Source organism: Arvicanthis niloticus, chromosome 17, assembly GCF_011762505.2.
Source record: "Arvicanthis niloticus isolate mArvNil1 chromosome 17, mArvNil1.pat.X, whole genome shotgun sequence".
NCBI lineage: Eukaryota > Metazoa > Chordata > Mammalia > Rodentia > Muridae > Arvicanthis > Arvicanthis niloticus.
The window spans coordinates 56,612,951-56,627,233 of record NC_047674.1 but is presented as its reverse complement, the minus strand read 5'-3'; the positions used below and the strand labels follow the sequence as shown (position 1 = coordinate 56,627,233).

Below are 14,283 nucleotides of genomic sequence, written 5' to 3'. Positions count from 1 at the left end.
TGTCCTTCTAGCTGGTCTGCCTTGTCTGGCCTCAGAGTGAGAGGATGTGCCTAACTTCATAGAGACTTAAAAGTGCCAGGGCTGGGGGACACCCAGGGGTAGCCTCCATCCAGTCAGAGGAGAAGGAAGAGGGAAGGATTGGGGTGGAAAGGGACTGGGGGGTGGCAGTGAGTGGGATATAAAATGAATAAGTAAAATAATAATAATAATAATAATAATAATAATAATAATAATAATAATAATAAAAACAACAACAACAGTAATAGTAATTAGAGTCTCCTGTCACCTGGGTGAGCCTTGAGCTGACTGAGGCTGAAAATGAGCCTGCATTGCTGATCCTTCAGCCTCCACCACTGCCATGGTTGGAATTGGAGGCTTTTGTGCCTCCACCATTGTGTGCCTTTTTGGGTTGTACTGAGAATCCAACCCAGGCCTCAGTATGCTAGGCCAGCAATCCAGCCCCAGGACTAAGCAAACAGTTTTGTTCTAGTTAAAATTCTCCTGACCCAGGCTACAGAGATGACTCAGTAGTTAAGAGCATTTATTGTTCTTGCAGAGGCTCTGAGTTCAGGTCCCAGCACCAATGTTGGGTGGCTCACAGCCATCTGTAACTCCAGCCACAAGGATCTGATGCCCTCTTCTGGCCACCATGGGCAACTGCAGTCATGTGCACGTAACCACACACAGACATATACACATCTACAAAAAGAAAAAAAAAAAGATCTCTTTAAAAAGCATATTCTACTGAACCAAAGCCCTTAAACATTTTTTCTAAAACTCCTAAAGTTTAGTTTTCTTTGTCAGATACACTAATGCTAAGCTGATAGCTACAGATTAAAGCTACAAATTAAAATATTGTCTGTATTGAAATAGGTATAGGTAATACAGAACAAGTTTTAAAAATTATAGTTTTTAAAGGATGGTGCCAGATAAGAGGCTAGCACCTCTTATTTTTAATGATACCATTTAAAATATATGTAGAATTCAGCAGCAGCCTTTTTCATGTCAGTGTCTTCATCTTAAAGTTGAAGTTACAAGTACTAGAAAAATAACAGTTGGGAAAGATTTTTTTAGGAAAAATGAAGCACATCAAACTTCTGTGAGTCTTGGCTCTCAAGAGCACCTGTTCACTCTAGCCTTCATAGGATGAAGTACGAAAATCAGATTATAGTAGTAACCAAATAATTGATTCTTTGCAACATAAAATATGACCTAGTAATCAAAACAACAACAACAACAAAAACACAAACAAAACAAAAACACCTCTTTCCCCTTTTCCAGACAAATAAATGGCATGGCTTTAATATGACCTTGTCACCCACATAGAAGAGTTTTAACCTAGTTTAATGTTCTACTGTATCTTCACTAACAAAATGTTTAACCCACAAAGCGTTGGTGGCTCGGTGGTTAAGAGTAGTGTTTGTTTTTTCAGACCTAGGTTCGGTTCCCAGCACCAAGATGGCAGCTCACAATCAGCTACCCAGGGGATCTGATGCCCTCTTCTGGCTTCTTCAGGTACTGCATGTGTAGGGTGTACAGACATTCATGGGTGAGCTCAAGGGTGTTTGCCAAAGCTGTCCACACTTTTTATGGGCTGTTTCATCCACATTCAGTTTTCTGGTTATTTGTTTTCATGATTCACATTTAGGAGGGTTTTTTCACCCAATATTCATTTATTCATTCCCTTATTTACTTGGGGTCAACACATACACATTAGTTTCTATCATGTCTCAGGCCTTAGACTGCAACCTAAGGCACAGAGCTAGGGGTCACCATGCTCTCTGCCCTTCAGTTCAGCCTAAAAGATGCACCCCAGTGGGCCAGACAGTAGCATTTCCTTGATATCAGCCCAATCAACCCCCTCCACATATCTGTGGGTTTTTTTGTTTTGTTGTTGTTGTTGTTTTTGTTTTGTTTTGTTTTTGTTTTGTATGGCTTTCTGGAGCCTTTCACTTAGCATGTATGGAAGCAGCATTTGCTCTTTAAATAAATACCTTGTGGGATGAGAGGTACACACGTGCAGTGGCACATGTGCAGGAATCAGAAGACAACCTTCAAAAGCTGGCTGTGTCCTTCTGCCAATCTGAGGAATGAATTCAGATAGTAGGCTTGGCATGAGCTTGTACAAGTTGAGCCATCACACTAGTTTTTACCCTTTTTATGCCCGTATTGCATTGGCACCTGTCACAGCACCTGAAGTCGCTGTGACAAAAGGAATCCTCCCAGAGCACTCTGGGAGCAAGCTAACCGGCTCCCGGGAAGAAAATGATGGGTAGAGGAGAGCAGGTGTGACAGCTAGGGAGGGTTCTAGGGAGGGGCCTTGGGGGATCATTGCATCACAGAGAAGGCAGAGAGCTTGACTCCATCCAGCTGCATGGGATTAAGAAGATGCTGTTGTCTGGACATTTGTACATCCTAAAATGTGTTCCATTGACCAAAGCAACGTAGGGAAGAAAGGACCGATTAGGTAACAGTCCATCATTGTGGGGAAATCAAGGCAGGAACATAGAGCACTTAGTCCACACTCAGGAGCAGACAGAGTACATGCATGAATCTCTGCCTCTTGCTCTCAGCTAGCTTTTGCCCATATACGGTTCAGAATCTCCTGCCTAGGGAATGGTGCCACCAACGGTGAGCTGTGTCTTCCCACATCAATCAAAACAATTTCCCAGGAACATGTTTATAGGACAACCTGATGAAAAATTCCTCATCAGGACTCTGTTCCCAGGCTGAGTCCAATTAACATTTAAAAGTAACCAAGACAATGTGTTACTGTCATAATTCCCAACGGACAGTATCCTTTGCAAGAAAGCCCAAGGGCAACTGCTTCTTCCTTCAGTGATGAGAAGGACAGCCCAAAGGTTCCACTGTGTGCCAGAGAGGGAAGCCTAGTGGCCATATCTACCAGCCTCTGATTTTGAGTTTATCAGGTCTCCAACCTGTGAGAAATAAACTTCTGTTGTTAGGAGACCACTGGGATGTGGTATGTGGTATAGCAGGTCTGAGCACACAGAGAGCTAGTTTAATTATGAGAAACATCACTGAGGAACTGCAGAGGGAGAGAAGTCTGGTATGGAACATGTACCAGGTATTGGGGACAAGAACTGGAGGGAAGACATCTCACAGAGGTTCGTGTCCCAGTTGTTCCTAGAATACCAGAAGGAGTTTGGCCACAAGAAAAGGACAGTGAAGGGCTAGAGCCATGGCTCCATTGGTGAAGTGCTTGCCTTACAAGCATGAGAACCTGACATCAGTCCACAGAATGCGTGTAAAAATAAAGTCAGCATGGTGGAGTGGAGGTGCTTGTTTTGCCAGAGCCAAGAGCAGGGAAATGGGACCTGCCTGCTTGCCAGCCACCCCAAACTAATCAGCAAGGTCAAAAAATCAATGGAAAGATTTGTCTCAGAAAACAGGGTGAGTGGTTCATGAGAAATGACAAGCAGGGTTAACCTCTGGCCTCCATATGTGCACACATACATGTGCACATGTGCCTGCACTTATGAGCATGTATATGTATACAATGACAGACAGACAGACAGACGGAGTAGCCTGCAATGAGAAGAGTCCATTCTTATGCAAGAGCAAACATTGAGAAACGAGGAATAAAAAGACCTATAAATGGTATGTACACTTACAAGCCACAGACACCACATGAGCCCCAGGGTGCCTGCCCAAAATGATCATAATAATCTGGTTTGGGGAAAAACAGAAAAAGAAAATCTAGAAACAACACAAAGATATATATATATATATATATATATATATATATATATATATATATATATATGGAATACTATACAGCACTGAAAAAGAGTGAATCATAGCTGTGTGCAATAGCATGGAAAATTTTAACAACATAAACTGACCCAGAAAATAGCAGAATTCACACAGTATGAGTCTGTTTCTAAATGTTTTAAAGGCTGTGAAATGGAATGGATTTGGTGTGACTTTGATAAAAGAATAAACAGTAAGAAACCTAGTGTGGCTGGAACCTGGAGTAAGGCAACAGGGACAGGACACAGAGGTGCAGGCTTGGGATAGAGTCTCATGGCCATCACAGAGTTTAGAGGTCATTCTCACTGAGGTGGAGGACTGTCATAAGGTGTGGGGGACAGGATAACCTCATTCAGCTAATTTTTTTCAAGTCCATATGTGCTCCAGGATTATGTTCACATGTGTTCTAGCTTCATTCTGTTACTGTGATTAAAGCTCTGACCAAAAGCAGCTTGGGGAGGGAAGGAGTAATGTGACATGTGCTTCCAGGTCACAGTCAGTCGTTGAGGGAAGTCAGGGCAGGAACTCAGCATGAACTTGAAGCAGAAACCAAGGACATGTGATGCTTTCTGGCTTGCTTACATGTTCATGCTTAGACAGCTTCTGTATGCGTTTCCAGACTGCCTGCACAGGGAATGGTGCTGCCCACAGTGGGCTGGGCCCTCCTACATCAGCTAACCATCAGTACACTCTCTCACAGATATTTACACAGTACAGTGTGACCTCAGCAATTCCTCAGTTGAGACTTCTCCTGAACTGTGTCAAATTTATGGTTAGAACTCACAAGGACAACATACTGTGAAATAAATTTACTACTCATGTGATAAAAAATACACAAGAAATTTTTGAAATAGCATGCGCTAATACCTCTAGCCATGAAATATCCTCAGGGTGTAGTTCTCCGTTAATGATGGTGCTGTATATTCACACTGTAGACAACCTTCCTGATTGTTCTGAGCTGCTCTCCTAATCTTACGGGTGACACAGCTGATGAGAGCTTGTCTCAGGAGTAGGAAACTGTCAGCTCAGCCTTTTCTTTGTCCCTGACACTTGTAACCACAGGTGCCATCCTCAATCTGTGACCTTCTCGCAGTGGGGTCTTTAACCCATATGCCCTTTGGTGGAAGTTAGGTCAGTCAGCATTTGCTAAGCTCATCTGTGAGACTCAACACAGCACCCATAGGCTGCAACGCCTGTGGCTAGAGTGTGCACCCCACAGGCACTGCTCCATGAGCTTGGAGGGCTGGAGTGGGGAGGGGAAGCCTTCAGCCCATGACAACTGCAGTGGTAGGGGGAAGGGAGAATCTGTCTTAGAGTTTGTTTTATGGGAGAAAAGGAGGTGGAATCCTGGGATCTGAGATCTGGGTCCACTATGGGGCCCACATACCAGCTGTGCGATTGAACCCTCAAGGCAGCTGCTCTAAACTGACAGGAGCTGAGTATAACACATACTGAATTTCAAAGGCTTGAAAGTGGGGAGCAGGGGAAGAGTGAGGAAGAACAGAGGGATCTCCAAGGATCAGAGCTTCCAGTTAAGAAGACCCTCACATTACTTTAATCCATTAACAGAAATCAGAAGCCACACATATGGAAACGTGAAGAGATGAGTGTGGATGAGTTTTCTGTCGACCCATTCTTGAGTCTGGTCCAGCTCTATTAAAATGAGAGTTCACCTTTTTAAGAAAAACATCTGTCTCTGTTCCTAGGACCCACAGGGTCTGACTCCCAGTGTTTAGCTTAGGGAGAAGCAGACATAGGAGAGGGCGGAAAAAAAAAAAATAAGAGCTGGCAATGAAGTGTGCCGTGGATGCTGCCTCTGGACATGACAGGGCTATTGTACTTATGAGCTCATGGCATGATCATATCAAAACAAGATCAAGTCAGTACAAATCCAACCTGGATCATGGAGGGGACCCCAATTATCCACCCTATTGGAGGAACTATTGGCAGATAATAGAGCCATTTTCTATGAGAAATATGGCCTCAGATAGATCGGCCACACTCCAGTAGACAGCCCTACCCCTATGTGCATACAAGCAGCACATTGTGCTCAAGGGGTTATTAATAATGATTTTTAAAAGAGAGAATGAGGGCTTTGGAGGAAGGTCTGGTGAGGGTGTCTGTAGAGAGACAGTGGTGAATGGATGTAATTGATATGCATTGCAGAATGAATGAAAACTTCAAAGAATTGCAAAGACTATTTCAAAAATGTTTCCAGATAGCCGCATTAACAGAGATGGAAAGGGAACAGAGCTACCCGTATAAGAAATTGGTTTATTTTCACTGTTTAAAATACATTATTTATTTGTGGTTTTTAGGTAGGTCCTTTGTAGCCCAGGATGGCTTTTGATTCCATTTGTAGTCAAAGATGGCCTTGAACTCATGACCCTCCTGGCTCCCCCTTCCTGGTGCTGGAATTACAGGTGTGTACCACCACACCCAACTTAACACTTCATTTTAATTAACAAATAGTGATTTTTTGTGTTTATGGGTCTTGATGTGATTTTTTTTTTGATATGTGAATACATCATGGAAGGGTTAAATGATTAACCATCACCTCACATGCTTATTTTTTGAGATGAGAACATTAGGAGACAACCCCTTAGTAATTTTACAATGTAAGGTTCATTATTGTCCACTGAGAGTCACAACAGCCTAGGATAAAACCCAGAATCTTGAAATATTTTGACCAATATCTCCCAATCTCCCTGTTCTCTCCAAGAAATGAGTTCAGTTATTTCAACAGTACATGAAATTTAACCCAGTATTATAAGAGGCCAAAAGCTTTCCAAAAAGTGTATCTGTGTGTGGAAGGGTAAGAGGGAGAGCGGGTGTAAGGATTCCTGTCGAGGTCAGAGGACATCTCCAGTGTTACTATCCAGGTTCTTTCCACTTTGTGTTTTGAGATGGGGGCTCTCACTAGCCTAGGACTTGACTATTCTGCAAAGCTGGCTGAACACTGAGCCTCAGGGATACACACACACACACACACACACACTTGTGTTCACACACATGCACAAACACAATGCACACATACACACACATGCACACACATGCTCACACACATACACACACACACATGCACACACATACACACAAATGCACACAGGAGCATGCACATACACGTGCGGGCACACACACAGAGTCACATGGGTGCTTTATGTTCCAGTTCTTTCAAAAGACTCTTCAACGATGCAAGCTGCCTGGACAGAACATTTTATCAATGTTTTCTCAGGCAACATGAACAGCTTCCAACCCACACTGGAGGGAAGTGTTCCTCACCCAGAGAGACCAGGGAACAGAAAAAGGTCCCCACGGACATCAGGGGCAGGTAGCATGCCCATAGCCAATGCACAGAAGCCTGGTCTAACGTTGATGAGACAGTCAATGGCCCCACAACATCAGCACCAATGTGCTTCTTGGTCCATGGGAGATGCCAAGGTATTAGGCTATTCTGGTAATGGAGAGTCCCAGGAGGAGAAACCTACAGTAATCATAGAGGACCTGCCTCTGAAAAGTGTGGGAAAGAGGCAAGGAAGGAGGCAAGGAGGGGGCATGAACAACACAACAGAGGGTGACATGTGTGCATGACCTTTGCTTGATATCATATGGACAGCCAGTTAACTTACCATGCTTTAAGAGAGATGAACTGGCATGGCCTTCTGGAATGGCCATTCCATCAATTCAGAGCTCTATTCAAATTCTAATTTTGCCTTCTCTGGAAAGCCTTACTTCCCAGGAACTCTGGTCTCCAGTGATCTTGTCGTAAATTTCCAAAGCAGTTTACAGCAGACACCCAGAGCAGAGTCCAGGGAGGTTTGGTTTGAATAAAAAATGTCCCCAATAGGCTCACATGTTGGGACAGTGGGTCCCCAGTTGGTGGCACTGTTTGGAAAGATTACAAAACCTAGAGGAGGAGGAGAGTGTCCGAGAGTGTCGGATACTGTGACCAGCCAGCTCCTGCCTTCCAACTACTACCAGCCTTTCCAACCACGATGAAGAACCTTTACCCTGGAAATGTAAACTGAAATAAACCTTTTCTCTTTTGAGTTGCTTTTCTCAGGGTATTTTATCCCAGAAATAGAGAAAAGGAACTAAAACAATAATTTGATACAAAATTGTTTCATTTGCATTTACAAAGACCTCGTTGTGTGATATTGGTGCTATGTAGGGTATGTGCCCATTAAAGGGCAAGAGAAAGAAGCATTATGAGAACACAGTAAAAGAAAATAAATAAGTGGGAAAGAAGTAGAAGGGGAGGGGAGGAGGACTGAGGGGAAAAGCAATTACATAAATAAAGATGGGAAACAAGGTGAGGTTGAGCAAGACACAGAATGTCACTTTAAAAATGTGTATTTCATCCAATCATTTGCTAACCATTGTGCTTAGAGCTCCTATACTATTTCAGCTCCTGTACTACTTCTGGGGTGGGGGTAGGGCAGGGAGTGTATAAAATTTAAAGCGATAGCTGTTAAAGTATCAGACTACAATCCTGCAGTTTTCAGCTTCTAGTTCTGTCCATTTTTTTGCTTTGTATGTTTCGCTATCTATTGTTGGGTACATACATGTTTAGAATAGTTGTGTCCCCTAGTGTATGGATCCTTGTATCATTCTGGAATGCTCTTTTTTCCTGATAACTTTCCTTGCCTTGAGTCTACATTGTCTGAAACCATTGTAACCGTATCAATTTCGATTTTTCTTCCAATTACACCACATCCCTCTCATTGTAACTATTTCTAAGCATTTAGTGGGGTTAAAATGTTCAGGTTGCTACACAATGAATGTCTGAACTTTTCCAACTTAAAAACTGAAACTCTGTAAACATGAAATGACATCAGATGCATTCCTCCCTGGCCACACTGTAACCTCTGTGTGCCTTTCTACAGTTATAACCAAGGTTCTCTTTGCTGAAGGTTCTCTGGTGCTAAAGAATGCTTCATGGCACAGCACACACTCTGTGTACCTTAGAGAATTAGAATTATACATTATTTTCCTTTCAAAGACTGCCTGGTCTCGCTTAGCACAAAGCCCTTGATTTTTATCTATACCTTGTATGTACAAGAATTGCCCTGTTAGTAAAGGCTAAGTAATATTTTGGCATGTCTTTGTTCATCTAATCAGCAATGAATGACTTTTAGATGGTTTCTGCCTCGTGGTTGTTTTGAATAATGCTGTTTTTATGAACATTTGCAAATATTGCTTCAAGACCCTTCCTTCAGTACTTCTACATATATCAACAGCATTGAATTTATTGGACTAAATATGCTAATATTGTTTTTGGTTTTCTGAGTACCCACTTAATTATTTTTCATAGTGCTTGCAAAATGTCTATCACTTCAATTACCTTGATTATTATCTAAACAATAAATCTTTTTATTCATTCTCTTAAATTGCTGTGTATCTTTACATTTACAATACAACATATAATTGAGATTTTTGTTTTATTTTGACTTTATTTTCTAGCCTGGCAATCTCTGTCTTTTAATTGGTGAGTTTAGACCATTTAAATGTAATGTAATTTACTGTACTACAACTGACATAATGAAATTTAAGGGGTGTGTGTGTGTGTGTGTGTGTGTGTGTGTGTGTGTGTGTTGATACATGGACACTTGCAACCCACATTAGCCTCAAACTTGCTATTTAGCTGAAGCTGACCTTGAATAATAATGACAGATAGGTAGGCAGATAGATAGATGTTTAGATGGATATCTGGATGGATGGAGAGAGAGAAAGATGGAGAGAGAGAAAGAGATGGAGAGAGAGAGAGAGACAGAGAGAGAGAGATCTCTGCTAATTAAAGTTGAAGTTCACCATGACTAGACAGTGTCTGAGCTTGGTGCAGTATGGAAGACTCCCTTCTTTAGTAGGTCTTCTCCTTCTCTGATCCTGTCTGGGGAATTCAAAACTCCTTACCTGAAGAATGTCATGTAGCCTTAGTTTGATCACAGGATCAATTTCCTTTCTCGTGATAAAAACCTGTTCGCCCAGCACCTGAGATTCCTGAAATGCTTCTCCAAGCTAACAAGACATTTCAGGTATCCTAAGCCTCCAGACAATAACCTTTGCCCGTCCTGCATATTCCTACCCTCAGTCCCCCAAACCTTGGTAAGCCTTGAATCACTATAATTAATGTTGATCTGCCTACTGACAGTGGGCCCCAGGGTAGCCATTCACTGTGCATATTCACAGGGCTTCTGAGCCCCGTTTGACATGTCTACTCCCACTGCCCTGTGGATTGTTTTGCCTGATGATCCATGAGAGTGGAGGGACCCACGGATAGAGAGATACTCTTTATAAGTACAGTTCTTCATGGGAAGAGAGGGATTTAGAGCCATGTTGTTAAGTTTCAAACCCTGGCAAGCAGCTGGAGTGCCTGTTTAACATATAGAAGTGTCCTTGTCCTCCAGGCTTTCTCAGCATCTTTCTATTAACCTGTTACATACCCTACCCTCTACCCTAAACTTCCCAGCCTAGCGGTTGAGCCACAGGCTTGTTCCTATTATAGTCCAGACATTCTGTTTAGATACTCTCCCAGTCTTTTGCTCTGCCTCTCTGCATCTAGCTCTTTCTGTCTCTCTCTGTCTCTCTCTCCCTCTGCATTTCTCTCTCTATTTCTCTCTCCCTCTTTTTCTTCTCAGTTCTTGCCCCTTTTTTGCCTTGTTTGAATATTTTTTTAGTGATATGGTGTAATTTACCTTTTTAAAGGCTATATCCCTAGTATTTTAATGGGTTTTTCTGGGAAATACAATAACCACATTAGTTTTTCACTCTACTTAGAGTTTCTAGTTTACCACTTCAAGAAAAATGCACAAAGCCAAAATGATAATTTAAAAATTATATCTAAGCATTAAATGGAAGGTGAAGGGCAAAGCATACAATTTATTTAATGTTAACAACAAGTAGCACAGAGAGCAAGTAAAGCATGAGTGAGTTCTAACACACATGTAATATTTCTGAAAGAATATTATATGCCACACAAGAAATCTTGGTGGTGACCAGTGTCAGGCCCAAAGGAAACTCCATTTCCCCCAAATTCTGTCGGTTAAACAAAAGCCAGCATCCCTCAGGAACTTGTGAAGCCGGTTACCCTCTATCAAAAGGAGAGCTTTTCCTTATCACAGGCAGAAGAAACAAATGGCTACCAGTGGTATCTATTAATATACCAAAACACATGCTGGCCTCCTGGCTCCATTAGTAACACAAGTACCTGATACACATTTCAAAGTCCGTGCTAACATCTTAGCTCTTCCTGCCTCCTCCCATTTCTCACGGGCTCCCCTCCCTCACGCTACTCCTTCCCATAACTCAGCTATTCCTCCAGCTTTCTTGTCTCTTGCCAGCACTCTGCGTTCACCTCTCACTCTCCCCAGCCCTCTCCCTCCAACTCTCTGCTGCTCCTGCTTCTCTACTGCATATTGTCTACTACTTGCTCTGCTTCAGACTCTGCTCTATCTCTCAAGTCTGCGATACACACCTTCTCCTTAATCATGCCATGGGGCTGTCAACTAGTCATTTCAGAACCAGCTCAGGAGCAGCAAGGATAGGAAGCAAGAGAAGGGGAGGAGTCACATCACACGCAGCGAGTCTCATTGTATGTTTATTTATATATTATATTTATATATTTATATTATTTATATTATTATATTATTTATATATTTATATATTAAATGTATTACATTTCCAAGCAGTAATTCATATAAAGCTTTATCACTTATTATCCAAAATATCCCTTGAAACACCAATAATGATGCAGTTAGAAAGCAGGCGTCTCTACCACCTGCCCCAGGGACCTAATGATGGCAGGACACACCATCACTAGCTGCCAAGATGCAACACATTTCCACTGTCACCAGAATCTCATATCCTCCCCTGAGCATGCACTACACCCCCTTATAAAAGTCCAGTCCCTCCTCTCCACATTCTCTTCTTCCCTCACCTTGCCCAGAGGCAGCCTCCGCATCCCCCTCCCCAGTAGACCTCTTACAGGAGATGTTTCACATGGTAACTTTGTGACCTTCACCTAGATCATAACAGATGCCACTGGCTCAGCAGTTAACAGAGCTCACTGCTTTTACAGAGAATTCTGCGATCATAGTTTGGTTCCCAACACCCACACCCGGTAAGCTTCTGTCACCTATACATCCAGTGGATCTGATATCCTCCTCAGTCTCCACCTGGACACCACCCCCAGTTCCACTGCACTTACACACGTACAAACCCACACAGAGATGTGTACCTCCATACACATAATTTTTTTAAAAAATAAATAAACCTTAAACATACTTTAGAACTGCTCAAATATGCAAAAATTTTGAAGCAGCTGCTTTTAGAAGGCTATCAAAACCAATGGGAATTATACATCAGAAGCCAAAGCAACCATTAAGATGAGTGAGATGAAGTTAAATTAAATGCCTCATGATCTCCTAAGATGCCAACAGGTATATGCACACATGGGCATACACTACATACATACACTAAACTATAATAATAAAAATAATAATAATATGATGATATAAAATAGATGATACATACATACATACATATAACATACAACATACATACATGTAAGGGTAGTTCTGATGCTGAGGTCCTGTTTCCCAATTGGTTCTTGATCTGTCAGTAAAGAAGCCATGGGCCAACGGCTGTCAGAAGGTACAGGTGGGACTTCTGGGTCCCTGGAGGGAAAGGGAGAAGTAAGGAAGGAAAGGCAGAGTTCTGCCATGATTCTGATGGAGAAGGGTTGAAGACCCAAGCGAGATCTCAAAACAGTGGCCACACAGGCCACTCCTACAGGTGGGCGGTCAGGGGCTTAGCAGGGGCTAGATGGGACAACCCACTAAAGTTTAGGGCTGGTGGGAGGAATGGAATTAGGAGTAATAACGGTGGGAGATAGTAGTGCCCAGCAATTGTGCCAAGAGGCAAGCTGAAATTGAACAACTGTGTGTCTGTGTCTTTCATCTGTGGATTCGAGGGAAGCTGGGAGGGGTCTGGTAGCATAGCCACTTCCTGGAGCTAGAGTGAAGAACAAAGCTACATACAACACATACATACATAAACATACAGATATAGATACAGATAGATACATAGATAAATACATAGATACATAGATTGATTGATGCTAGCTAAACAGATAGATAGATAGATAGATAGATAGATAGATAGATAGATAGATAGATAGATACTTGTAGGAAACACAACTCTTACACGCAGAAGAGATGTAGACCCATGTGGCTTCATGGTGTTCGAAAATCAAGTCTTTATGAGAAGTGGGACCAGGTTTAAAGCAAACCAGTTCCTAGAGGATTCCCTTCCTGGGTCCACTGTCTGACGTAGACAGGTCTGGTGGGTAACATTGGGGTAGGAAAAAACTCAGGTCACATTTCCATAGACAAGGAGTAACTCAAGGCCCAGATGTCATCAGACCCAGGCCACACCTCCAACCTTGCTTTCAGATGCCGTATAGTCTAACACAGGCTTCCATGGTTGCAGAAGCTATTCTTATAAGTGTATGTGACAAACAACAGGTCCCTTCTCCTCTCAGAACCTCGGTTTCAATGGGAAAAAGAAGCAGAGAGACACCTTTTGTCTGTGCGGGTGACTTTTAGGAGATGGTTTGAATCAAATTGTATTTTTAAAAACACTGCCTGTGCTCAAACACTTCAAATATTTTATTACTAGGTCTACAGTACATAACAAAGTAATTGTGTAATTAAGAGATAATGTCAGTGCTGTGGAACAATGTTGACAAGATAATGGCCTCTCAAAACCACGCAAACGGCAGAGCAAAAGAACAGATTTATAGGTAGAAAAAAAGAAAAGCAAATAGCAGAGGGCCATGAAGTTCTTTGTGGCCCAACTTACTGTTTGTCTCAGAGCCAGGTTTCCACATCAGCTCTCAAGTTCTGGCCCACAGAGCGTCCCCAGGTCTTTGTCGTATATCCCTTGAACATTTGGAAATACCTGCATCAAGACTGAGGAAGGCAGGGTCATCTGGAATAACTGGTCCCCAAGCTCAGGTAAACTAAGGCACTCACACCAAAGCCTGAAGGTGCCAAAGTCACTGAGTTCAACCATTCTTCATTCCCCAGGGTAGCAACCAGAAACAAAAAGACAAGGCTAGAGTTAGGGAGAACTGGCCCTGGGGGGCTGCTGAGCTGACATCTCATTCTAGACAGATTGCCTTACTTAGAACAAGTTTCTTCTGAGAGAGGAAGGAGCTAGGGACAGGGAGGAGATAACCTTGTGACCTTGAAACCTGAGGTGATGCCACCTTGTGACACAGGAGCTGTTGTTCGGAGCAGTGCCAAAGGATTGTCCTGGTGCCCTGGGGTGACCGAGCAAGAGGCGAGTCAGAAGGGAATGCAACAGTGAAGGTCCTGAGAGAGAAGTACTAACGCATGGGAAGAGAAAGAGGCAAGACCAGACACTGGGGGAAACAAGGGCACTAGAAACAGAAGAACTGGATTCAGCCAACAAGTTGGTCTGTGACTTGGAATAAATCACCAGTTT

At 42.6% G+C, this 14,283-nt stretch overlaps 1 long non-coding RNA gene across 1 annotated transcript in view; it reads left to right on the top strand.

Moving 5' to 3' along the window:
• The window catches only part of LOC143434880 (uncharacterized), a 19,287-nt gene extending 5,004 nt beyond the window's left edge, over nucleotides 1–14,283 (top strand). Inside the window, exons 2-3 of the long non-coding RNA XR_013104733.1 lie at nucleotides 1,433–1,515; nucleotides 14,057–14,283. This is a non-coding gene — a long non-coding RNA (uncharacterized LOC143434880). The remainder of the gene's footprint in view (nucleotides 1–1,432; nucleotides 1,516–14,056) is intronic.